Source organism: Pseudopodoces humilis, chromosome 14 (genome assembly GCF_049639895.1).
Source record: "Pseudopodoces humilis isolate 2021_Gansu_Grassland_sample_001 chromosome 14, ASM4963989v1, whole genome shotgun sequence".
NCBI classification, from domain to species: Eukaryota; Metazoa; Chordata; class Aves; order Passeriformes; family Paridae; genus Pseudopodoces; species Pseudopodoces humilis.
In genome coordinates this window covers 14,542,827-14,565,326 of record NC_142213.1, presented here as the reverse complement: position 1 = coordinate 14,565,326, position 22,500 = coordinate 14,542,827, and the positions used below count along the sequence as shown (strand labels likewise).

The 22,500-nt window shown below is 38.1% G+C and overlaps 1 protein-coding gene across 14 annotated transcripts in view; it reads right to left on the bottom strand.

Moving 5' to 3' along the window:
- ZNF536 (zinc finger protein 536) overlaps positions 1-22,500 on the bottom strand; it is a 340,118-nt gene that overhangs the window by 265,251 nt on the left and 52,367 nt on the right. For 4 of the 14 annotated variants that reach the window (XM_088062366.1, XM_088062365.1, XM_088062359.1 and 1 more), the window contains exons 2-3: positions 20,325-20,419; positions 7,804-7,870 (exon numbers count right to left, since the gene is read on the bottom strand). The exons of 1 other annotated variant lie outside the window; for it this stretch is intronic. The gene's annotated coding sequence lies outside the window, so the exon portion shown is untranslated. Of the gene's footprint in view, positions 110-1,127; positions 1,307-1,510; positions 1,630-7,803; positions 7,871-20,324; positions 20,420-22,500 lie in introns of all 14 variants that reach the window. 9 more of the 14 variants (XM_088062361.1, XM_088062363.1, XM_088062360.1 and 6 more) reach the window with 9 other exon arrangements.

Here is a 22,500-nt window from a genome sequence, read left to right as displayed (position 1 = left end):
GCTTTTCTGACAAGTTTTACTCAAATTCAAGCTCTGCCTACTGCTGAACTTGATGTAGTAAATAAAGCTGCAAGGTTTCACACAGGATTGCCACGTTATTGAAAGCACACTAGAACAGAGTTAGGAAAGCACAAATCAGTGTTGCAGGGCTGTGACTCCTTCATAAACAGAAGCCAAACTGTGTCAGTTTTCAAATAAGAGAAAAGACTTGCTAAAAGCTTCAAGATGTTGGGAAGAATGTGCCCTACAATGCCAACTTACTGCAATAAACCTAGCTCAGTAACTAGACTGTGGGCTTCTTTGTGTCTCATGCTCTGAATGCAGTAAAAAGACCTCTGTGCCTCCTGCTACAGGGGAGGGAGTCTGAAGAGGACTGAAAACTGACAGCTCTGAAAAATAATAAAGCAACAAGCAGAGGCAGACATGGTGATTCCCAGGAAGGACTGATATGAAAGAGCCAGAGCTGCTAAACTCATTAGCATAGGTAAATCTGTTAAAAATGAAAATTTCAGCAGACAATTTGGTTTCAGCCCAAAACAGGCCAAAACTGACATTGCAATGTGAAAACGTTTACCTTAGGAAAGTCAAAACACTGTCCTTAAATTCTGTCATTTGTGCTTCAGTATGCTCTATTACAATATAGCCTAACTATCTGAAATCATCAGATGTAAACATTTCAACTCCATCACAACATTTGCATGCTTCCCCCTACAAACTTCAGAAAATATATTTTATGTTGGAAATCATGTCAATCAAATTAAAAAGTTTTCAAGAAAAACATATTCTTAAGTGCTCGTTTTTATGAGGCTGTGGGTGGTGATGTGTTCCCCACAAAAAGAAAATCATTTTGAGGAATAAAACCAAAAGCAGGGGCTGGAAGGTTCAGGTGAAGGGTGGGGCATGAGGAGGAGCTCTGAAGGAACCTGGTCCATCTGATACCCTCAGCCTGCAGCTGAGCTCCCCAAAAGGACTCGCTCACTTCGAGTTCTTGTGCTTCAGGGCTTTGCTCAGCTGGGAAACCTCCTCCAACCCTGGCTGTCAGCACGAGGATCAGTGCCCCATCCCTCCCCTGGGACTGTGCTGTGGGCTCCCCTCACCACCAACCTCGTGCTCTGCAAACCACTCACCCACTGCTGCCACCGGGACATTTTCTGCCACAGGCGACCAAGATTAGAGCAATTCTTCTCCTGCTTAGCTCAGCTCCAACTGTGACAATTTTCAACACCTTGGATTATACACCCCCATGTGTAAATTGTGGTCTCCCTGGCCCACTCCTGCATCCCTCTGGCCTTCTTCTCTCTGTACCCTTCAAAAAAAAATTCAGTTTTTAGTTGAAAAAGCTGTTTTAGTTTTGTGTCTATATTTTTTAGAAATGCAAAAGCTGTCTAAAAATACTTCTAGGGTAAATTTGTGGCGGGAAAAATAAAGGCAAAGAGAGAAGAAAGCTTGTATAACAAATGTGTGTCCCATTAGCAACCAATAGCAGTTTAAAAAAATCATTAGCTCTTACATTTTTTCACTGGTACTTTCTCTCTTCAAAATTTCTTTGCTATGTACATCAGATATATAAAGAACAGACCTTGCCAGCTGTTCATGAAGTTATGCAAAGGACATGGGTGAAAAAAAAATCTATTCAGTGAAAAAATACAAATATTAGAATGTGCATTTCATATACATTTGTTTCTAAGGCATATTTTATTAGGATATTTCAATTCTTTCTAAATACCAAACCAATTAGCCCCTACTCCAAAGAGAGACTTGATCACAGTTTCTGTTTTAAGATCATGTTTGAGTTCTAATATTTAAGCCAACCCAAGTCTGGAAGCAATAGAGTACTTGTGGAAAATGTGTATACATTTTCTTTACCTGAAGCCACAGCACAGTTTTCCTTTTTCCATCATTATTAGTATAAAAAGATTAGTACAAACAAAACAAAAAAAAAGAAAAGAAAGAAAGAAATTTCACTCCTACTTTCGTATTTCTTTAGATCTTAACCTGACATTAATGAGCAAATACACACTAGGATGATGATCACACTGTAGGATAAAATGGCTCATATACTGTGTTGATAAGTTAAGATGAAAGAAATCCAGAACAAAGACACAACAGTATTACAGAGATATGTTTAGATTCCAAAATATTTGTATCAGTCAAAGATAGAAACACCCAAGACAAAAAAACCCAACTGATAAATAGAAACATCTACTTTTTCCCCACTTGACTGTATAATAAAGATCCTGTTTATTTTAAAGTGTTGCTCCATCACTTTGTCTGGCTGCCACATACAATACACAGATGCAGTATATACATATTTTCCATCTGATCTCTGATGCCTTGGCTCCCATTGAATTTCAGTACCAACCCTACACAAGCATTTGAGGATAGGATTTACATTACAGGAGACAAAGGAGATGCTCAAATGGGAACAGTACTGGCATTGAAATCCTGACCCTGGTGATCTAAGGCTGCAGTTAAGGTCCTTATGAGTAACATCTCTGACGCAATTCTTCCCAAATCTCAGAACAAAGCATTACAATTTGCTCTGGGCTGGACTGTAGTAGAGAAGTTTATGGGAACCATGACTGCAAAACACAAGAATGTTACCTGAAAGGCACTTTACATGATCCCAACCTCCATATAACCATCCTTACTTTAATTACACATGTGATGGCACATTTCCTCATTTATATTCTGCTGCTTAGAACCCTGATTTCAATAGGAGTCATATACCAACAGCTTCTCTTATTTTTTTTTCTGCTGGATGAAGTTTTTTTTTTTCCCTCTTCCCAGACCAATTGTCTTATTTACCTAAGACATGCTGACACTTTATTCCATCACAACATGGCACTGTTCCCTCCAAGTGAGGTCGGTCATTAGACGTATCATTCTGAAACGTGAATATTAATGCCCAGAAGAGATGAACCGTAAGCATCACAGATGGACAGGAAGGGATTAGACATAAATTGGTAACAGGATTGATAACAATTCACAGGGATGTCAGGCACAATGACACATTGCCTTGATCGACAAGAACTACTGTTCCCAAATTATGCTTCCACAAGCACCTGCAATTCCCTCACCAATCCAGATTCATAATAAACATTTTAAGACTGGTATTTTTGCTAATGGCATGAACCTGATGCCAAGCACAAGTCAATAGGAAAACCACTTTCAAGGAATGGAAAAGCTGAAGTAAATGCAGAAGGCACAGTGGATGAATGCTGCAGCAGTCAACCACATAAGCTTAAGAGGAAAGAGGGGGTTGCAATCCAGAAGAGAATTTTACAACAATAAAACATGATGTGCTCTATTTAAGGAATGAATGCAGAACTTCACCCAACAGTTCATAATACATGCTTATTGATCAGTGGGATCAGGGATTTTATATATATAAAATCTCGTGTTTAACATTTTAATTGCAGCTAGGAAGTGCAAGTGTTTAAAAGTGCTGCCCATCAGCCCCAGGAGGAGTCAGGCACTGTATGTAAAGGCACATTCAGGGAAAAATTAACATGGACACTTTTTGTCTCAATGATTGGAAAAAGTCATTTACCTAAGACAGTAAATAAAGGTGAAATATATCAACCCCACTGACTTTCCTTCTCTTCTCCTGTTAATCCTTTTTTGTCAAAACCATCTGCCTAATGATATTTTGTGATTTTACAGCTATTTGTTTTGGTGGTGGGCAAAGAGCACAAGTGGCTATTCTTCATCATTCATAAAAAAAATTGAATTGAGAATAATTTAAAAGTTGCCTCTTAGAGTTTCCTCTGCTGAAGATAGGTACACGTGGTACTACACTGCAACAGTCAAGCTAGACCTAAATTAGGAAAAATCAGTAGAGGTAGAACACAAGGTAAACACAGCTTTATTCCCTTCACTACACAAGATATACCAGGTACTTCTGCCCAATATATTCTGTGCCTGACAGACTTCAGTAAAACTGAGATGAGTAATTTTTGCTCTGAAGGATGCAAACTGAAATTTTACAAAAAAAACCAAAACAAAAAGCCCAAAGTCTTCCTCCTTATTGATTACTGCTGGTTTTATCAATTTACTTGTTAACAAAGCAGAAGAATTTACATCTTCATTCACTTTGTCTGAATTGTTTATGTGTGTTTTCAGGAGATGCACATCTCTGCCATCCCATTCTAAAGCCAGGCCTGGCTTCAGCACAGCAATTGAGGCACATAGACGTAAGAACAACCTTCTGAACAAGGTTCTGAACATTCCAGCTTCCTCCTGTTAACTTGAATTCCATACATAATCTTAGATAGGTGAATCATCTCATGAAAATGGGAGCCTCTTCATTCATTGTTTTTTAAAAGTTATGTAATATTTGCCCTGACTCTAATTGCTTTAGAGTGAATATTAAATATTCACTAGAAATACATAGGGCATTTGCATATACTTCATAGTAACTATTATTTTTGTTCTAAAGACAAAATGACTACTTGCATAGCTATTTATTTTTTTTTCCAAATGAGAAATTGCAACCTGGCTTGGACACAGTGGCTACAATCCATCTCCTCATGAATCTCCTAACACAACACTTCTGACTGTGCCTCTCCCCCAGCAGGATCTGACTTGGACACTAAAGCTCTTCAGGAAAAGGGCTGGATATGGAGGGTTCAAGAGAAATTTCGGCTGGAGCTACAAGACAAACCATCGAATGATAAAGCAGAATAAAATTCATCTTGGAAGGATCTTCTCCCCCTCATCTCCTATACAGACAATTTGAGAGAAAGGAAGGTGAAGAATGGAAGCTTTCAAGAACAACCCATCCTGGATAGATGATAAAATCTGCATGCTACCCTGAGGAAATGGGGTACAAAGTTCAGTCCTGTGTTTGTATTTCTAAAGAGTGCAAAATATCAAATATCTCTCTTGAAGAATAACTCTCTCCCTAGTCTCTTACACATTGCTGTGTAATTATACAATAAATATTATCCTGCTCACATGCTTCTGTTTACTTAGTATACATTACATTTGATGCTATCTGGCAGCATAAGTTTTAGTTCTGTCATTTTAAAATATTAATAGTTGTCAATCAAAATAGAAAGTTTATAATAAAAATGTTCTAGAAACTAATAACCCTATATTTCTACACCATCAGCTTGGAGCTAAGCATTGCTAAAAATGAGATTAATTATATGTTTGCAGAGGCCCAATACAATCAGACAGTCCTCTAAACAACATCCTCCTAGAAATGAACACAGACTAGATACATAATCATATATATAGTGTGTATATATTAGGCAATACATGCAGCACTAAATTAATAGCATTATCTTCATTTGGTCCAGTCTTAAAAACCCTCACAATCTGCCCAGTGACAGTGTTACATGGAGGATGAGAGAAAATGGCATGGTCAATACCAAAGTAATTTATGGAGATTTTCTGCAAATATTTAGAAGCCCAGAAGCACCAAGGAGATACACACAGGACAGGCCTCTGAAGTTATGACCAACATATCATGGTAAACTGTTGAATTTAAGATAGAGGGTCAGAAAAACATCCTTTGAATTATGTCTGTCAAACTTTAGTGGGAACTTCACTGCTTGGGACATTTAAACCTGCTCTGGACAAAGTATCAGCAAGTACCCTGTAGGGAACAATCCTGTAATGTCAGGAAGATGGACTAGATGTACAACAGGACTTTTGCTGCTCCACTTTTTATTACTCTAATCCATCACCCTTGCTGAGGTGAAACTTTATGTAGACCTTTAAAATTATGACCATTTGAAAAATATGTCTGTGTCTGTATAATATATACACACATATGGATGTAAGGTCTGGCTTTTAAAAACTCCAAGTAGAATAACATATTTGGCACTAATTTGCCCGTGCTATAGCTGTAACTATGCAATAATCTGGCAAATACAGATAGAAATCTCCAGTTATGGTTCTGGGAACACACAATTTATGGGCATGATTGTGATATGTGAATTTCCAGCTTAGGCATGAAGGGATTTAAATATGTATGCTGTGAACAAGATAATAGTATTGGTCTGTTAATAGGCCACATAACCAGGATCACACTCTGAGCTTTGCCCCAAAATAGAAAATAAGAAATCCTGCCAGGTAGACCAAATGAAGCTGAAGCTTACAAAAGAAACCAAGGAGAAGTCCCACAAGGAGCTCTAAACAAGATTATTTTAATCAAGGATTCTCAGGGAAAAAGTGAAATATTTTGTTTGGCTTCCTTCTGTCCAAGACACTGTGGTCCTTCTGATATTTCTCTGCACCCCAGTTTTGCAGAGAAGCTAGAACTCCCCACCACTCTTCTTAAAAATCTGAAGGCCTCTGAGGGTTTTGTACTGAAAAAATATTAACATTTAAGAGTGACTCCAAGCAATGGCTGCAGAAAGCACCTCAGTTCTCAGGCACAGGGTGGCAGAACCCTCTGTGGATGAGTAAGGTGTGTTACAGGAGAGATTAAAGGCTTCACTTTGCCCGTGCGTGTTTATTGTCAATTCTGTTACTCCAGAGGGGAAATCCTCTTACTGGCTAGGGCACCAGGCAATCACCCCTCTATGAGTGCCATCATCTCTGTACTTCAGTAGGGAAGAAAACCAGTAAGAGGATATGGAGGAGGAAAAAGCATTTTCCTTTTAATCTTTTAGACTGCAATAGCCATAATTGGCTTTTCTATACAGTTTGGCTGTAGTTTGTCACAGTATTACAGTGAGAAACAGCAGCCTGCACTCATTTTTATACACAAATCTTAATGACTTCAATTGCTGCTAAGGATTCAGAATGGTGGCAGGATATGGCCATTCAGCATAAAGGCCCTAAAGCCTTCATAATTACTGAGTATACAGAATATTTATTATAGAGACTGCACTAGGCCTCTTTTGTGGGCTGCCCTGGGCCTGTTCTCTGAGCCACATCAAGCAAGAAGTTTAAATGAAACTGCTCCCAAGTTTCTGAAATGGTTTAATAAAACATATACTGACTGTAATATTCAGTTTATAGTAGAAAACTATTGCCCCTTGGTTTGAAAAATGACCTCTAGTTGGCAATTTTACTCTCAGCTTCATAGATTATAGTCCGCTGTTGGTCATTTTCTCAATCCACAGGGCAATACTTTTCCATAACAAGCTCAAACTGCAATCAGTATTTGTAGGCTGCTACACAAGTTGAGTATAATATGTCTCAACACATTCTATTATATGACTAAACAAAAGAAATAACAACCTGGTGACACAGACATATGGAGAAAAACAGAGCTATTCTTCTAATACTGAGATAGCAGGAAAACATATTTCTTTGTATTGTGCTAATTTGTATTAAATTTCGTGTCTTCAATACACAATAATCTCTAATTTGGTTTTTTCGTTAATAGTGTTTTGGTTTGTGTTGTCTTATGTCTTTTCTTATTTTAATGTAGAATGACAAATACTATATTCTATTAGTATCAGATTTTAGAAATGACAAATAGTGACAGATAACCTAGCATTGTAAAATCACATGAAAATGTATTAACATAGATATGTAAAAGATCATTTGCTCTCGGGCTCACAAAGCACACATTCAATCTTATGGGTTTGAAATTAGGAAATTGCAATACAGTGCAGTAGACAAGATGCAGGTGATTGTTTCAGCACCCAGCACTAGCACCTAAATACAACTGAAATACCACATTTTGGGAAAACAGCTCCCATATTAGATAACTGAGGAGATAAATTGCATTGAGAAGTCTCTGACCAGGAACTGAGGGAGATCTGGACTCTGTTCCAAGACCATCACCCACCTTCCCAAAGCACAGGTACTCGGAGCTGCAGGGCTGATTGAACTTACCAGGCTGGAGTTTGCTGAGATTTAATTCTTTAATCAACAGGTGACCAACACTCTTGTAGACCCTTTGCTGCAAATACAAAATATTCATAATTACAAACCTAACATTCATTTCAATCTGTAAATAAAACTCTGTGGTTAAAATGTGATACCCACCCACACTCAAAGGGAATAACTTCCTAAGCTGAGGCCAGAGCTCTCAGGCAAAGGGGACATTTTGTCACACTTCCTCTAGAAATTATGAGTTTCCTATCCATTAAAAAAATTCACCAGATTACTGGAGATCTGTGCTGGGGCAGAAGGCAGAATCTTGGCTAGGATAAGACCCATATGACAGAGAGCTTCATTGTAGATCTCTACGGGTGGCTTCTGAATCTATAATAATTTACATCACTTCATTTTGGGATATTAAAGGGATAGATGATTTTTTTCTTCTTCTCCATTTCCCACTATGTTCCTATGCTGTTGCTCAATCACAGCTTCACCAGCATTCTCTAGCTGGAATTTAAGCTGTCTGGATTCATTTAAACATATAGAAACTGCATGCAGAAGCTTTCATATGTTTGAGCTAAGAATACATTTGAATGATTACCAGAAGATGATGGCTCTTTATCTTACAAGTCTTCAAGGAATTTAGATGTTTAACTCATTAATAGTGTTTCCTGCATTAGATTTTATGTTTTTATGATTTTAGAAGAAAGGTTTTCTAATACAGAAAAAAAAAAAACCCAGGCTTTTTTTCTTTCCCCAACATTTTTCATTTTAGGGTAATAAAAGTGATACATATGTGCCATAATGTAATGGATTAATTAAGGAATATGATGTTTATCCTAGGTCCTGAGTTGTACATCTTCATAACTCACTCATAAAAATTAATGTATTATACCACGCTCCAGAATGATATATCTATTTTACCATACCTGCTGAGAATAAATTGTTCTAAATTGGATTATCTTGATATCCAGTGAAAAATGTAAAAATTACATTGTTATTTTAAGAATTTACATTGCTGTGTATAAGAAAGCATAATCTTCTCACTGTGCTTTTGAACTGTCATGTTACTTCCACTGTTACAAAATCATAATTGCTGCTGCCACACCTAAAATCAAATGCAGTGCATATTGTATTTCTCCATACACTGCATTTCCAATCTTGATCACAAAACCATATACAGTATGTTTTTGGCCAATTCTTTCATTACTGACTGCTTCTGTATATAAGTAACACACAATTATGCATGCAAGGACTCATAAAATCCTCATTTCTAAAATCAACAGATGAAAAATCCCTAAATAATAATGTACAGATGTTTCATATTCAAATGAGCTGTTGGCATGTAATGCTGCCAATCATGCCAATGCATGCAATAAAATTGGTGAATTTCAAGGTACTCGGCATTTACAACATATTTTTAATTTTTTTTTTAATCAAAAGACCATTCCAGAAAGATGGAAATGACAACTGTTCAATAAACATTCAATGACATTTTTGATGTTCTCTTGAAATTTCCACAAGTGGTCAACTGCCCTATATTTTTCCATACCAATTCCTATTTCTTTTTGCCTCAAGGAAGTTGATTTTTTGGTCCTTAAACTGCAGTGCCTCACTAAATTATCTGCACGTTATCTGCAGAGTAATCCTCTTCTTGAATACAAGACAGAACATCAGAGTTTCTAATCCTTCACAGATAGAGTAATTCACATCCACTGTACGTTTTACTGTAAAGACAGAGTAATGCAATATGTTTGATAAATCATGTATGTGTCTGTGTACAAAGAAAAAGGTTTATCTCCTCTCCTACAAGATGCATCCGTATTAAAGCACACACACATACTCCCCATGCTGGCACTGCAACAATCTTTAGAAGTTCTATTATAGAGACATCTAAGTTTAAAAAATGAAGCGGCTCACAGGTCAAACAAGTTCCTGATGAGAAGTGCTTAACCAGAAGTATTATTCCACTGATTGTAAGTTTTCATCCATACATCAAACCCTGGAGTCTATTGATTAAATAAAACTGATCTTTTTTTTTTATTTCAAAGCAAAAGAGAATTAAATCATCCCTATTGTTTTCCCTTTGTTTGGAGCTATCACAGTTTGCACACTGGCCATGCATCCTGCTTATAATTACAACATCCTTTAGGAGAGCTTATTCTACAATGACTGATCACAGGTTTCTTGCCTCTTCCTCTAAATCTTCTGCTCCTGGTCATAATCAATGGCACTTGATGGCCCAATACTCTGATCCAATGTGGCAAGCCATATGATCCAAGATCTGCTTAGAATCAATAAATTCATTTGCTTCGGGAAATTTTGGATCAGGACGACTTTAAGTATATGTAAATACAAGAATTTACAGCAATTATGCTGGCACATCTTTCCTTTCTCATACCTCTTTTCCACTGTATAATTAGCTGCATCATGCCTTAATTTTGCTTGCAATCCTACATAAAGGAATCCAGGCCAGACAGCCCTTGCAAAGCCTTACCAAAGTCAAGGTCTGCTGGCTGAGAGAACAGAGGGTCTCCTTCAGCAAAACACATCAAAACACTGCAAATCTTTATATTGCTGAGCCCCACATGGCATTGCCTGGGCTCTGAAGATACCATCAAATGCCAACAATCACATGAACGTGTTACAGACTGCTTTAGAGGGCACCAACAGGTGCATACAAAAATCTTCTTGGAGCTGCCTTTCTTTATCCCTTGTGCAAAAATATCCAAGTTTGGTTAAGTTTGGTTAATAGTTCCCTTGGGCTCCTGTGTCTCCGAGTCAGCCTCCAGCCTGGTTCCAGTGTACCTGTGCAGGGCAAACATGCTCTGACACTCAGCTCACAACATTATCCCTGCCTAGAGGATGTGGTTTCCATTCTGGAAGGTAATCACTGCTAGGCTGAAGGGGAGCATCCAAGTTCACTTCTGTGTCTCACCCAACACTTACAGATGCAAGGACACACAGTAATCTCAATTCTGCTATTTATATGCACATTGTTTAGCAAATTGTACAAAGTATTCTGAACATTGTTCTAAAGACCAGGAACTCTAATGTACTTTGAATCTTCATTAAATTAGTATGGCAGACTAGGGTACATGTATAACTTGCAATAAAATGTTTTTTAAAAAATTAAATAAACGATTCCCTGTTACCTTATTTCACTGCAATGAAGTTACAAAACTGCAGCATGATGAGTAAATACAGGCTACTGTATCAGTACCAGTTTAGAAGGCTGCATGTTGGGCACATCTTTTGGCCCTTTAGTCTTTTTCCACTGGAAATCAGTAGTTCAGCACCAGCAGAGCAGAGATGAGAATCTTGTTTCTGCTAAGTAGCACTAATTTCTGCCCGTAGTGACATTCAGAAGAGGATGAATCGAGTCACAGGGGTAAGAAAACTGTTTGCTTATGATGTGGCTGTCACTAGTGAAGATGAGTTTGTAACACCCTCCAAGCATCAAAACGACACACGAAAGATACATTAAAAAAAAATAAACCCAACAGATAGTCTTGCAAAATATATTGATGCTGTTCTTCAGACTGAAAAAGCAGAAGTCAGAAGATCAAGAACTCACAGTTAGGATTTTCCTATTAGATAAAGAACATAAGGATTCTCCTGAAGTCTTTGATTGATATATGATCTTTTCTTTCTTTTCAGGCAGAACAGCTGTCCAGTGAACTAGAAGAAATAGCCCCGAAGACAGCTTTGTGTCTGATATGACTTTGAGAGGGAAAATTATTCCAGTGATAAATGCTTTACATGGAACATCTAATAAAATAAAATAAAAATGTCATCCATAAAAGAACTTTTCTTTCTATTTGAGTAAGCAATCCCCATCATCTGTGGGGCAGGGGTGGTGCTGTGTCTGAGACCAAAGAGAAAAGGTATTTCCCTCAAAATTGGATTTGAAATGAACTTAACCAAAAAGAGGCATTAGGCACTTTTAAGAGAAGGGCAACTGGGAAAATGCAGAGGGAAGATGAGAAGTTTCTGAACATTGTCAGGATGCAGTGACCTGGGATGTACTTTAACTTCCTTCATTCTTCTCGGTAGGGAAATCTTTAAGGTGAAACGTGGGTGCTTCGCTGGCTGATATCTGCCACAGTGACTGTATGCAGAAAGAGCTTGACTGTGCTCAAAAAATCCCAAAGCAATAACAACCAACATAAACCTCCTCAGCAGAAGAAGGTACAAATTTGTGTAAATTTATTCAACCTAATGGAATTATGTAAATTACACAAATGGAGAACTACAGCCACTGTGAGAATTGATTGAAGTTATGTCCAGATTAGAAGAGAGATGGCTTTGATGAAGCCTTTCTGGAGCTTGCTCTAGAGCTGTGTTTTGGCAGCATGGTGAGGGGCTAAGAAAAGATCCTTAGAGAACGAACAGCCACAATGCTCAGGTGAAATTTGTACATCATTTTCATTTTCAAACATGTCTCATTGTGACACTTCAGTGAATGGATGAGCACTGATGGATGCTCTCATATTAAGACAGCAAAAGGAAGAGTAATCACAACTGCATTTTGCTTGAAAACCAAATCCAGTATAGCGCCAGCCATGGCCAGCAGTACACCCATGGTTCAGCCAGCTGTCCTCCAGAGCCTTGATGAATCTGCCACATGGACTCTGTGCTCCATTAATTTGGACAAGACTAAACAAAGGTCTGTCCACATCTGCTGCAGGACAGAATAGCTCGTAGCCTAGAAACTCCTCACAGAAGAGCATGATAAACCTTCCACCCATCCTCTTGGTCTTTCAACCCAGTGGAGCTGTCCTCAGCAACACTCTTCCAACTTTCACTCCTCTCCAAACCAAGCCCTTCTGTCTCTGAAAAAGCCTTCCTGTGTAGGCTTCTGTGAGTCTACTTATTTCAGAGCTAATTACAATTAAATGACTTTTAGCACTGGGAAACTAGAGACAGGTACATGTTCTCATGTACCTTTACAGAGCTAGAAATCACTTCTCTCCCTACCCTTGCATAACTTGAATGCCCTTCTCCCCCTATCCCAAACACACTCCTTTATCCCTGTCTCTGGAGTCTTCCTCATCCCTCCACATAAGTTTCCATTAATGCTGTTTCTCTGTGTGTCCCCAGTAGCTTTGACACCCTCCTGCTCCTCTGCCACCTCACCTGCCCCTCCCCTCCCATTACTGCGTGCCAGCCCCTGCTCTCACGCAGATTTTAGATCCACACTTTGCAGAAATCCTGCTCCATGGGATTCCAACAACAGAAGAATGGAAGATAAGAACATAAAAGCACCCTCAGTGTGGTGTCCCATCAGGAAGCCAACTAAATCTGATAGACACTGTCCTCTCTGACCCATAAGCAGGAAAGGGCTGAGCATTTAAACAACAGCAGTTCAGGAAACAACTCTACACGTTCTATAACCAGCCAGCACCACCTAACAAAGAGCATTTGCCTAAGTCTTTACTTTTGAGACAATCAAATAGCATTTTGAAAAAATAAAATTACTTCCACACATACACGTTACATATATATTTATGTTTCCCCTCATTCTCCCTCACTTTTAGTTTGCAGTGACACTCAGCAATTATTTTACAGAGAAAGACTCTAACAAGTTTATGGGATGCCTTTAGTAGTAAGATAATTATTTGTAACTCTATAAAGAATTATAATTTTTAATTTAAAAAGAAATCAAATAAAAACAGCTTTCATCTTCCCTACCATGTGAAGAAAACATTCTCTGCCTACAACTCAAATTATCATTCTCTCCTTTGTGCAAAATGAATTGACCCAGAAAACTAAAAGGGTAAGAACCCATATTTGCTGGGCTTATTCAGCAGCCAAAAGTTCATGAAAAACACTGTTGTGTATCACATAGCAACCACTTGATGCCTATTGTTAAAATACAGTAGTTATTCAAAAAGTAAAATCTTGCATTCTCAAATAAGAAGCCAGGCTGCAATGTGTGTTTACTGTTTTGGGGAAATAGTCATCTTGCCATTTTCTCTTTTTCCATAGTCTTGGCATATTTGGTCAGCTATGCAATGTGCAGTTACCCACAGGAAAGAAAAGGAACACAAGAATTTTCCTCTAATGCTGAGCTCACAGGACAATGTCCATTCAAAGCAACACTTGGGATCTCTATTAAGAGTGTTAAGATGTGCTCTATTTTTATCCAGCCACAGTTGCAGTAAAAATGTAATACTCCAGGGAAAGGGCATGAGGGAGAAAGGGAGAGGAGCTTTTGCTTTCTGACTGTTAGGTTTGCACACTTTCACCTGTTATTAAAGCAAGCTGCTCCTGGAAAGTCCTGAACATGTGCACAGGTGTGCACACTGCTCCTGCCCATTTGCACCTCCTCCCAGCACTGCCACCTGGCACTGCAGCTAGGCAGAGGTTTCACAAACATCTCCCTCTTTACCTTTTTCTCAGGTTCTTTTGTGGTAGAATATGCTTTTAAAGGTGAAATAAAAGTAAAATTTACACAGAAGGAAAGTCAGATGTAGAGTCAGAGAAAAGATTAACAGTTTCTGGTAAATGGAGCTTGCATTACTCTAAAATACTTGAAAAGCAATGGCAGATCACTTGAACTATTCTGACTTTGCCAGATTTCCACAAGAGCTGGGAGTCAGCCCTCAGTTTGTCACAACTGCATCAGACTGTCTATTTAAATTATCAAAGCAAAAGCAAAAGGGTTCTGCTGAAACAACTGCTGGAGAACATGAAGGAAAGAATAAGATATAAGCTCCCTTCTAGGTTTTATTATGTGCTGTTACACAAACAGTGCAACTCAGAACTTCAAGATAATGATACTTTTAATACCAGAAGGGAATGGCAGATTTACTTAGCATAACTTTGAGATATTTCATCAAGTCTGTGTGCAAACAGGTGTGCCACATTCTTGCTAGTGGTAAGATGCTTGTTGAGATTATCTTCTTCTCTAGGATGCATTTTAACTCCTTTTGAGTTGTTAAAATAAGACAGTGGAAGAAAGTAGATTAAAAGGGAGAAAATGTATGAGCACATTCTTTTTGCCAAGAACCTTACTTTGAGCCCAGCTGTACCCAGGTATGTATGTGCTGTTTGCAGTCTCTGAAAAGTGAGGGGTAGGCAGCAAAGCCCACATGAATGCATGAAGCTGCGAAGGAAAAAGTGTGAGAATGAATTAGGTACCCAGGAGCAATGAGATGGGCTTTAGGATTTGAGAGAAGGATTTGGCTGATACCAATACAAGATGAAAAGCATGGATGGATGAAGATGCAGCTCACCTGCTGCAAGTGTTTCTGCTTGCTGAAAACTAAACTTCTTTACTGGCGGTCAGAGCAGATGCCAAAACCTGCATCTCTGCTGGCTTACAAAGCAGAAATGTATATACAACTATTTCAGTCCAAGGCAGATCAGGGTGGACTTCTAGACAGCAATTGTTTTATACACAGGAATTGGTTTGGTCACTGGTCAGTGATCTGGCCAGGACAGGATTTTAATTAAATGGTAATTAAACATGGTTGTAGAAGAGCTATAGTTACAATGCTTCTCTCGTGTGATTTATCAGTAACACATAGCGTAACTTGCTGAAACATAAACCAAGCTATTACATCCAGTGTGCAACCAAAAATTAAGAAATCTTCCCCCCAAAACAACAAAAGGTATATACTGAAGAATAATGCAGAACTTGTCTGGCACAACTCAAATTCTCCTCTGAAAATGTATGCTTCTCTCAGAAGCAGATTCCCAGCACAGGGACTGGTAATTTATGATCCACCAAAATACTCTGTTGAACAAAAAAGTAATACCTACACCGTGCCTATGCAAATCACTAGAATAAGTGACTCCAAGGACCAGTAAGAACAAAGCCCAAAACTCCTATCAAACATTAGTTGAGGTTTGAAAAAGTCAAGACAAAGTGTAATTTTTTTTAAATGGCGATAAATTGGGATTTCTGTAACAATTGACTCATTTTGCCTTCTTTTATCCAAGGATCTCAAAGAGCACTCCAAGTGTTAATTAAATTACAAAGCATTTTTGAGACAGGTAAATGGTATTATGCCCACTAGGGAACAGAGAGAAGGTTTATGTTTCCTTACTAAAGTCACACAGCAATCCAGTGGCTAGTCATATAACCCAAGAACTGCCAGTTGCCACTTCTACTCATTGACTTGATGGCTTCACAAGAGATAAAATAAGCCTTAAAAGCCAAAAATACTTCTCCTCTTGTGCGTTTCTATCTTTCAAGACCAGGCCAAGATTGTTTAATTTTATTTTATTCTTCTTCCTCTGCTTACTGGGCGGCCTCTCTTTCAGAGTCACACAAAAGAAGCCACTTCCTAACCTACCCAAGTGTGTTAAGGATCACAGCACAGCAGCACAGGCAGGAGCTCAAACGAGGGCAGTGAACTGTAATGGGGCTCTTTAACAGCTTGTGCAGCTGCATCAGGCTCCTCTTCTCCCTCCTCTAACCAGTCCTACTCCCACAGATGACACATCAGGGCCTCTGTCCCACCAGAATAAAGATGGGCAGGTGGGCAGATGAAATAATCCTTGGTGGGCCCATTCACTGATTTCCAATCCTACTTTACCAACGAAAGAGACATAAAAGTACCCTGAGGAACCTGGTGCCCCAGGCACTTTGTGCAAGAATCTCTCACTGAACAGAACAATATCAAAGAACAGCCAACCAGACCCTGAAAATGCTTTAGACCATAGAGAAGTCTATTCTGCAGTCTACTACATCTATTTCGAGTTGCATGTGGAGAAATGAGGGAGAAACATTTCACTGACCGTTCTATTCTTAGCCCAAAAAAGAAAGCCACCATTTTTCATTTCAGCTTGGCCCTGACTGGCAGAACTGCAGGATGCAGGAGCAATAAAGCAGTAAGGTATAATGCATTCTGCACAATACACAGCCCAACCTAAGGCATCTCTAACTCAAGACTGGTACAGATCAGTTAGAGCTTTAAATAATTATATCACCATTAGTAAACTAATTTTGGAGGGTAAAAGGCTTTTCTATTTCATACATAACTATTTATTACTTAAAAAAGGGAAGCGTCTTTCAGAACTTTCTTTAATCCTTTTGACTACAATGCTAAACCAAGATTTCAGGCTTTATTTTCCCCTTCATTTCTTGTTATGTCATGAAGAATCAGCTGTGTGGAAGAGATGAGAATGTCTTTGATTTAAATGACCAAGACTTAAGATTGTCTTTACCGTGGCAGAAAATAAAGCTGCTGCATATATTTCCAGTGGCAGTATTATTGTTACACGGTATGACAGTCATAATCTTTTTTTTTTTCTTTTCCTAAAAATATGTCTAAAGAACCACACAGTTTATATACTGCATTCAAAATATTTTTCTTCGTTTACATTGATTGCATATTTCAAATCATGTTACAGCTGTATCGCTTAGCCTAAATCAAATAAGGAATCCACATAAATGCATACACACACTTTGCTTGTTTTTAGACATCCCCAGTATTGACAAGATTAAAATATTTCTCTCATTCATTATTTATTGTGATATGATGAAACAGTAAGAGTATGTATTTAACAAACATCACAAAGTAGAGTTAAAATGTGGACATGCTGTTTCATTTCGATTTTACTGCGACAGTGTTAAGTATGTGACTCCCTGACTGCAGTAATGACATCTTGGGGTGATGAAGATTTAAGATGCTTTGCAAGGATGCAGTGTTATCCCAACTCTTCAGCCCTGCTGATTAGGAGCATTATTAAAGAGATGAACCCAAGACTGGAAAGTCCTGTTGCAGAGGACTGGGGGAAACAGTGCTCGATGCCAGAGCGGCACCAAACCCCTCCCTGCATCCATCAGAGCCTAACTGCAATGTCTGAGGGCAGGCAGTCACACACACCCCTACAACACTTCTACAAGCACCAACGTTTCCTATTACCAAAAAATGTGTTCTGTGGACCATTTCTCTGCCTCTTGGGTGAAGTGGCAGTACCTGACAGCTGGAGCTTGGGGTCAAGCAATGCTGTAACTGGGTGAAGCTCAGGTACGGGGCAGATACGTGTGGCTTTGACTGTTGGGTGTATTTACCTTGGGTTGAAAACTACAGGCACAATCCCAGTTTCCAGCTCACAGTTGGGCATCATTCTGCACATTTCTACTGGCAAAAAAAAAGCAAGGAAGTGCCAAAGAGCAAGCACCACAGGAAACAACTGTAACCAAAACTGGTTCTGCTGGGCAGAGGAGCTGAGAGCTTGCCTTCTGCAGAATGTGGCAGTATCTGGGTTAGAATGTAAAAAAAGACACATTTTAGCCCAAATACTTATTCTTGCATACTACAGTCTAACTATACCTTCTATGATAAATAAAAATCAGAAGGTACCAAATGCTTAAAATGCACCCTTAACAAAGCAAAACAATGTAATGCATATCTTTCTTTACATGTCAAACAATTTGCCTAACAAACCATAATAATGCAGAATGATATAAAATTCACCCATCAAGCCCAAATGCATGCACAAAGATTACCATGGCAAAGAATTGTGAATTTCATTAAATATGTTAAAGGGGAAAAAAAAAAAAAATTCTGCTTTGAAAAATAGTAATCCTGTCTTTCAACAAAAATATTATAGGAAGCTATGAATTTGGTAGATCTGAATAGGATGTTGGTACATGTTTTACTAAGGTAATATAATGGCACACTATTATTAGATCACATTAATCATTACTGTGCCAAAGGCACTGACAGCACCACTGAAAAGGATTGAAAGGGCTGGTAATGGATATAAATTACCCATTGTGTGATAAAAGGATTTTTACTAAGAAGGTAAGAATAAAACAGCAAATTTCTAATATAACTGTTGTGTAAAAACCAAAATAAAAGTAATCCAGTCAGTAATATCCACAAAATCAGAAAGTAAGCACTTTTGAAACAAGATAAAGTCACAATAAAAACTGTATACAATGTAAAATTAATTTCGTGCTGCATAATATTACTATCAATTTAAATAGTTTACATGATGACCTCTATGGTCAAGAGAAAGGTAAGCTTTGTTAATTAGAATTGAGTATGAGCTTCTGCATGCTTATTTTAAGTTTCTGGGCTTAGAATTTTTTTTAATTTTTTATTTTTTTTTTTAACATATAATGGCTTCATAACAGCCCCCTGAAATTCAAGACATGTTGAGAGTTTTCTGTTTTGTGCATTAACATCACAACAAACAGCACATCCCTCAGATGGTTTTATTTGGATTTCAAATGCTATTACAAAACGAACCACGTCTTTGCTGAGCTATTTAACTATTTGATTGAAACCATTTGTATCACTAATTGTCCAGTCCTGTGCTCCTCCTCTACTCTGGCAAGTATTTCCTGATATTAGTGGGGATCAGTGGAGTGAATTGGTCAAACTACATCCTTATTTACAGCATTAAAAAACACACATATCTTCTCTGAAACTGATGGAGTTAGTCTAGAATCAAGTCACCGTAATTCTTTTCAAGTCAATTGTCTAGAATAAAATCCAGTAGCTCACATTCAATTAGTAAGTTTTAAAAATTGTGAGCCATACTCTTAAATGATATAAATTTGTAAGTACAGACATCAATCCTGAAAACACTTACGTCTCTACTTAACTTTACTCACGTGAGTAATTCCATTAGCATCAGTAATTCAATGCCTGCTTATGCATTTGCAGTACTGAAGCTTTAATATGCCTGGATATCCTCTCACATAAGCTATAAATCAGCACAATTCCTCTGATTCACAGAGTTTCTACTAATTCACAAGATATAAAAAGGAATGGACAACCCAGTACAACAATTAAAATAAAGAAATAACATAAGAATTTGATTTGGGACCAGAAGCTATCAGAAATTTTGATTTAAGGATCAATTAATGCATGTGGAATGTGGAATTAATTATTGGTTATTTCCTAGGAAGCTAGACTTTTATTTCAAACTGAGGGCCAAATAACCCAATTTTGATTTCACACCTATTTCCACACCAATCTGATTTCTCAGACTTTACAGGAGCTTTTAGTCTCCTGCACTGTTATAGCTCAGAGGAAAATCACATATACAATGTAGTACACCCCTCCACCCACCGATTTTCATGGGTGTTCTTCTCATGCTAATATATCGACAGAATATGGTTCTTAATAATATGCATGAGATGTTCTATTGAACTTACGGGATAAAAAAAAAAACAACCAAAAATGATAAAATTAATTTAATCAGGAGTGTCATGGATTTTTTTAAATCCAGTCTGATGATAAAGTAATAAATGATGATTCATCCCCAACACAATTATTACATATCAACTGCATAAAGATGAATGCTCATGATTTTACCAAGCAGAATTTTTTTATTGAAAAAAAAAATCTATTTGTAGCTCACTACAACCTGAAAGAACTACAATAAAAAGTTTTGCAAGACACAGACATAATATTTTTGAAGACATCAAAAATGTGAGAACAGATTTAAAAATCCAGTTTAGGTATCTCATTTTACTTTTTTTTTTTAATGTGGAAAAACAAAGCTAGACTCAGATCCATAAGCAGAAGAAAACATTATGAGAATATAAGTATTCTTACCAGTTATTCTTAAGCCAACAAATCTGTTCCCTGGATGAGGAAATTCTTAAAAGACACAGGATAGGTACTGAAGGTCACAACTGGAAAAATAAAACCTGTGAGAAATTTAATATGTCAAAACTCAGTGTTTGAATCAGACATTTACATTAAAATATTACAGTTCCACCTCAAGCAGACAATCTACAGGACAGCAGAGAGCTTTAAGAATTACAATATTAATGGGATTAACACCTTTTATTTTTAGCTTTCATAATGTATGTGTTTGGTGGTCATTTCATATTTGGAACTGAAAACTTCTTTCAGTTCTGGATTGTTTTGAGAGGGAAAACCTCCTCTCAAGATAATGATGAGGAACAGAATGAAATTCTTCTGATCCTTTCCCCTAGACAGTACAGCAAAAGAGGACAAAACAGGATAAAACAAAAGTTTCATAGCATACTCCAGAAACCCAGTTATTCTCTTTGACATTGATATTCTAATCTTTCAAACTGAGTAAAAAGAGAACAGCTACTAATTGTATTTTTACTTTTTTTTAATTCCATTTTATAACAGAAATAATCCTTTGTAGATGATCTCATCTAATAAACCCTACTTAAAAGAGATAAGAGCCAGCAGTAAAAGCCAAGCAGAATACTTCCAAGATATTTGTCAGTAGTGAATTTAGGGCCATTACATTAGTAAGCAAAATAGAAACAAAAGCAAAGGGTTTTCTTAGAACAAAATAAAGTTCACCCGACTGAAGCTATAATCTGAAGAATTTATGACTGAGAATTCTAACTATGTTTATTCCTATGAACGTCTAACAAATAAAATTAAAGGTCACTTCCAAATAATATACTTTGTACATCCAAAAAAACCAAACTCTTTCATACAGCAGGCTCTGAAAGCCCAGTTCAAGCAGCAGAGCCTCAGGGTTTCACCTTACCAACCCTGATTGCCCAGAGAAGCACTGGCTGGTGAAACTGCAGCCCTCATTTCTGGGGGAAGTAATCAGGAGCTTGGCCATGGATTTGGTTTAAATCGCTCAGCACCAACAGGACCACACTGCTGCTCAGTGCTATTTGTTGGCTTGAAGGGTAAACAACAATTTGAGAGCTCCTTTTGATGATGGAAACATTATGAAATAATTCTGAAAACAGAAGTTCACAACTAGGCAGCACAGCCCTCCCTTAGTACAATACTGACACTGCGCTTCTCTTGTTTCCTGGAAGATCTCTGCAGTCTCCACCTTGTCAGGATTACATCCAGTTAAAAGTGCTCCTGCAGTGTCCCACTCTGCCCACACCACCTCCTCTTTCCCCTCTGGTTCCCCACCACACCAGCCACAGGCCTCTCATTGCCCTTGTGATGGTTCACCATAAGGCTTCCCAAATCCCACTGCTTCCCTCCTCGCTTGCAGGCCGAACCAGACTTCGCCATGTCTTTCAAAACCTTTTCCAAGTGATAATTCTGCCATAAAACTTTTCTGACACAGGAGAATTACTCCAACTAAAGCTTCAAGCCCCTTCTTTAAAACTCACATTTCCACAGCAAACCAGAACCATCCTGCAGTGATCACCTGGTGTTCCATCCCCGTTGCTCCTCATACCTAGGAACACATTCTTCCCTGCTCTCTCCTCATGCCCAGTTTTCTTTCACTCACCAGTTATCTCGGGGTTTATATTTGATTTGTAAGCCCTGAACAGCAAAGCCTGTCCTCTCATGAGACACTTTCCTATTGAGCTGAACAGGTGGTGAGCAGGCACAAGGCATTACTCCAAGCACCCCATATCAATGGGTAAACCCAGCTACACGAGAGGAAAACCATTGCCAAAGTCAAGAGAAGAACCTACAATGCTGTCTGTAGAGAATAAAAAACCTTTTGTAACTGGTCAAAGGAAACCCCTGTCATCAGATTTGGTCTTCCTAAACATACAATTGTATCTAGACAGGACTCAGATCCCATTTATGAAGGCCCATACCATTTTGGAACTTAAATAAGTGAATTTCAGTTGCTGTATTTGAATACATAGGAACAGCAAATTCCTGGACTGCTGCAGATAAACACAGGTCCCATCCAACATTTTCAGTTGCACAGTATCTAAAAACAGTGACAGCTTGTTTGTCTGGAATTTTTGCTCTTGTTGATGTCTTAAAATCTCAAAGATACCTTTCTAGTGTTTACTTGCAGCTCATT